This window comes from Zophobas morio, unplaced genomic scaffold (assembly GCF_036711695.1).
Source record: "Zophobas morio isolate AGI-343-1 ecotype UQ-CSIRO unplaced genomic scaffold, CSIRO_AGI_Zmor_V1 ptg000012l, whole genome shotgun sequence".
In the NCBI taxonomy this organism is placed as follows: domain Eukaryota; kingdom Metazoa; phylum Arthropoda; class Insecta; order Coleoptera; family Tenebrionidae; genus Zophobas; species Zophobas morio.
The window spans coordinates 26,247,719-26,253,177 of record NW_026972117.1 but is presented as its reverse complement, the minus strand read 5'-3'; the positions used below and the strand labels follow the sequence as shown (position 1 = coordinate 26,253,177).

At 31.2% G+C, this 5,459-nt stretch overlaps 1 long non-coding RNA gene across 1 annotated transcript; it reads left to right on the top strand.

Annotated features, from left to right (window-relative positions):
* Nucleotides 1-1,229: 1,229 nt before the first annotated feature.
* Nucleotides 1,230-3,851, top strand: LOC135128458 (uncharacterized). The gene is made up of 3 exons (XR_010280408.1): nt 1,230-1,603; nt 1,660-1,802; nt 3,799-3,851. It is a non-coding gene; the product is annotated as an uncharacterized LOC135128458 (long non-coding RNA).
* Nucleotides 3,852-5,459: the final 1,608 nt, after the last annotated feature.

Here is a 5,459-nt window from a genome sequence, read left to right as displayed (position 1 = left end):
ACCATAAACACGCTATCTTTTTGGAATAAACATCCCGGGATCTATACCCTTAAATTTTTCAGAATTTTTAGATGAATTTTTCAAAAATGAAATTTTCCATTATGTATTCGTATTACCTCCATTATGCAAATTTCGACCCATTCTCGACGATTTTCGAAATTTAACTAAATATATTTTCTTGTAGATTTTGGACCTCAGAAGTCACTTCTGGCTTCATTTCTTCGATAACTTAAACCATTTTTCCAGAATCGTCCAGTTGAAATATCGCAATTTTTAAAAATTCCGAAAAATTCGAATTTCACAGCGAATTTTCCGAAAATATTGGTCCGTTACCATAAACATGGTATATTTTTGGAATCAGCACGTCGGGATATATATCCCTGAATTTTTTCAGAATTTTTAGGAAATTTTTTCTAAAATGAAATTTTTCTCATGCAAATTTCGACTTATGTTCGACGATTTTCGAAATTTAACCAAATACTTTCTCTTGTAGATTTCGGGTCTCCGATAACTTCATCCATTTTTCCAGAATTAATTAATTAATTCAGTGCTTTGAAATATCGCAATTTTTAAAAATTTCAAAATATTCCATACAACATATGTAGAAAGATCTTGCGTCATTTTTGGAAGTAGATGCATGTTTTCAAGTTCGGTTCGGATTGCAGAGTTTTTGTTCGGATTAAAGAGGCATCGACTTCAAATAGCCTCTGTTCGGATTATACTAGATGTTGAGACAATCGTGAGTTCGGATTATAGAGGTTGTACACTGTATTTACAAAATGAAATATGATTTCAAAATTTTGAAATTGGTCAAAATAAAGTACCTCGGTCGTGTGTCAGGGGGGGGCAATTGCACCCATTGCCCCCCCCCTGGATCCGCGCCTGGTTCCGATCAAATCGGAACGTCTGGTCACCTTAAACATCTGGGGTTAATATAGGGAAGACCCAACGACACAAACAAAGCCATAAAAATTCTTTGCCCATTGTCCCTGAAACGGGACAAGGTTTTGAAGAGTTCATTCGTCGAATTTTGATTTTATAACGACGTTTATAAAGCGATGATGGGTAGCAAAAAAACTAGAGAGTGGTTAATTTTGATTTTATTAAATTTATTTTATCTAGTGAAAAAATAACGCTCAACTTCTGCATTTACTATCCACCAGATGTTTGGGGGGTGCAGTCGGACCTTTGTTGGTTTGGTTTGTCGATGAGTCGGACGATCCCTTTTTTCCGTATTTATGGTTATTGCACTTCAGACTCACAGTGAAGCTGTCGAATTCCATTTGGCCATTTGGTTCACAACCACCGAACCTTTCTCGTGAATCCGTAAATCACTTCATTTTTAATGCAGTTTTGTGAAAATTGTGCCATTCAGTGTGGATTAAATTTACACTAGGTAAGTTAATATAATTCTAATGAAGTAATCATTTTAATTTTTACATGCTTCTGTTGTTTTTGATAACTGTACGTAAATAACAACAACAGTTTTTTCAGACAAGCTGGAAATACCACCATTAATCACTGAAGATACTCCCGCTGATTTTGAAGAACTTACGGTGATTGTTTTTGAAAGTGAGGCGCTTTGCCACAACATGTTGCAAAGGTATGTTACTGCAATTTTTTATGAACTAGGTGCTAATGAACATAATTTTACTCTAGACTTGAAACAAATACAAAAAATATGTGCGAAACAAAAGAAATTCTAAAGGAAACGAGTGAACAAATCTCCAATATGAAAACGTCATCAAATGTGACAAATCAAAAAGAAAACAGTAATAGAAGATATGCCGCCAAGACCACAGGTAAACAAATTTTGAGGAATTAGAAGATTATCTCTGCCTACTACAACAAGCAGGTTTCTTTGTAAGTTAAAAAAATACAATTAGTCCAGTCAAATTAGCGATCAACCTCGCAATGAGAGATAATAAGCTGAATTTTCGTATATACCTTCATTTTAGCGTTCTAAAAGTTGTCTCAAAAGTCTCATAAAATCTCGTGTCTGCGTCGTAAGTTATTCAAGGTCAAAGGTCAAGAAAAACATTATTTTGCAATTATCTCGGTTTCTATTGCTCTAATGATGTTAACACCTATTATCATAATTGTAGAGCACAAATTTGGGACAAATTTTATTTGAAACATTTTTTGATACACTTAATCGTTTTTGAGATAGCGGGCAGTGGGCGCGCAGCGTTCATCCATACATACTGTAATGCAATCAACCGTGAAAATATCTGTGAATACTACCTTGAATTTTGAAAAATTAGTATTATTTATCAGTTAATACATTGCATTTAATAACATTTTGCATATTTGCAATACATTTATTTAATGATACTTACCTACTTTGTGTAATTAAAAACTCTTTAAATGACATATTTATTCTAGGTATATCTTAGGTTAGATTATTATATATCTTAAAGTTATATTAATTTTTTCAAAGTAAATTTTATGGAAGTAAAACGAGTTCATATATTTTAATTTTATCTTTATTCAGCAGCTAGACATTTCTTACGATTCATCTTGCAGTGAAAATCTATATATTTTTAATAATTTAAAGAACAAAAGTATCAATTTTCTTCTTCTTCACCGTCATCTTCTGGACGTTCGGGAATTTCTGTTTCATCGTCGTCATCTTCGGTGCCCTGAATTGTTGTTTCCAGACCTTCCCGTTATAATCATGATAAGAAAATAAGTATTTAAAAACTTGCACATTTTAAAGATACAAATAAATTGAGATATACAATAAATATTTCATTAAATGAGTTTTTAATTACACAAAATAGTTAAGTATTATTCTATGAATATATTGAAAATATGTAAAATGTTATTAAATACAATGTATTAATTGATTAATAATACAAATTATTCAAAATTCAAGGTAGTATTGACAGATATTCACGGTTGATTGCATTACAGTACGTATGGACGAGCGCTGCGCGCTCACTCTCCTCTATCTCCAAAACGATTGAGCGCATGAAAAAATATTTCAAATAAAATTTGTCCCAAATTTTGTGCTCTACAATTATGATAATAATTGTTAACATCATTGGAGCAATAGAAACTGAGATAATTGCAAAAAACTGTTTATCTTGACCTTTGACCTTGAATAACTTACGACGCAGACACGAGATTTAATTAGACTTTTGAGACAACTTTTAGAACGCCAAAATTAAGGCGTATACAAAAATTCAGCTTATTGTCTCTCATTCACAGGTTGATCCCTTTTTTATGCTAAAATGACTGGACTAAATATATTTATATGTACTTACATATAACATAATTTTGGATATTATATACAGGTAGATGCCTGTAATACTATAACACTTTTTAGGAACCTACTAAACATGACACATTTCGCTTAACACGTTACATACATAGTGGGTTGCAGAAAAGTCTTATAGTGAAGCACCCTGTATGTTATACATACGCGTGACTTCCAAATAGATTCGGAAAAAAAATCCTTTAATTGTCACACGGATTCAAAGTAATTAAACTGCTGCTCCAGTTTCAAGAAACAAATACGGAACAACTTGTTAAATGTAAATGATGCGGCAATGATTTATTCAGTTTCCATTGTGACTAAATTTTTTCTTTATTTTTGCTGTGTGTTGCTTAGATGAAAACAAATGACACTGAATGAGGTGTGGATCTTGATATTTTTCCCCTGAATTAGGACTAGATAAAAGAAATTACTTAAAATTTTCTCTACTTCGTGATCTTGTGGTTTTATTTTCCGAACTTATTTCAGAGTTACTCGATATATACACATAAAAATATTTTCTTCTTTTCTTATTTCAGGAACTGCTATTGTCCCAGATAGGTGGTAATGGGAAAAAGAACAATGTGGAGCGTATATTAAAGAAAAAAAAAAATTCAGCGAATTTGCTGTAGCTTGTTTGTTCGGTAGGAAAATTCCAAAATGGTTGGGACAAAAACAATGAATATTATGAAAGGTATTTTTTTTGCAATAAATATAATTATTACAATTTTTATTTTTGAAGAAATTACAATGAAGACCCATTCCGCAATAAAAAAAGAAGTAGAACAACGCTGCTCAGAGTGGCTACGACATTCTAGTCAACGCCTGAAGAAAGAAAAAACCACGACAGTTTATAGTTTCTGTGCCTTTTTTTAAGTGTAAATTATATTGTATTATTTTCGAATTAGGAAATCATATATATATATATATATTTATTTATATTATGAATTTATATTAATTTTTGTATTTTATTACTTATTACATATTATATTTTTTCAAACATTGAATAAAATAATAATTTACTGTAAGCTCTAAATTTTACTCTCCATATCCATATCCCTAAATGGTAACTAGACTTTCTGAAATGCCTATTCATATCGCATAGATCATGTTAATAAAATATACTGAGAGTCATATGTTTACGATGTTGCGATATATACGTAACGTCTATGTCCATTTAATACGTTATATTGGCGTTTAAAATAAAACGTAACACATACATAAAAATATAGAGAATCTAGCGACATACTAACACAACGTTATGATGATGTATCGCGAGCACGTCTCTAGTCTGAAACGATGTGGATGTTACCAGTATGTTACAAGCATGGGTCACTGTTGATTACATTACATAGCACAGGGAAAGCAAATGTACGCAGTTTGGGATGTAACAGCTAACAAGATCGTAGACAGAGTTAAGTGGCATTAACATCGCTACAACGTAACTGTGTTTACTGGGTTACATGAAACGTTTATTTTTTTTAATGCATATACTCGTATTTTTAATAAAAGTAGATATACACTTGTATGGGAAATACAATTATCATTTTCTAAAAAATTCAGTTACTATAAACTACTCAATTTGTCATTTAGCTTGACTTTTACAACACATTATCATATTTACGTATTTGCTAAACATAGGATGATTGGTTTTTATTTACTATTCGTAGGCCCAGTTTTCCTATCTATGTGGGAGGATTTCTTTATCTTTAATGATATACTTATGATTAAATAGCAGTAATTGATCGACCATCAGTGTTTTGTCTGTCGTTTCCTAACCTTTTAGTACTACTATAAAAATTAGAATTACATTTTTTTGAACATTTATATATTTTCAGTAATCATACTAGGTAAACGTAATATATAAAAGAGAATTTAATGTACACGCACAGTGGCAAAAATATACAAAATCTCTCGTGTTCAAATAAAAGTTTCATTTTAACTTGTATGTGTTCTGTTGCGCGTATACAAATTCATCAAATCAAATTCGCTTTTAATTAAATTATTGTTTGTTCAGGGCCTTTTTAAAATACCTCTCATATATTTGCATAGAGGCGTTTTTTATTAAAACCTCGAATTCGTTGGAAGAAATAAATTATTTTTAGTGTTATTGCAGCTTCTGGGAATAACAAAAAATGTGATCTCGTTTTCATCGCATCTAAAGAAGATTATTTTATCCGAGGAAAAACAGTTCTGCTGA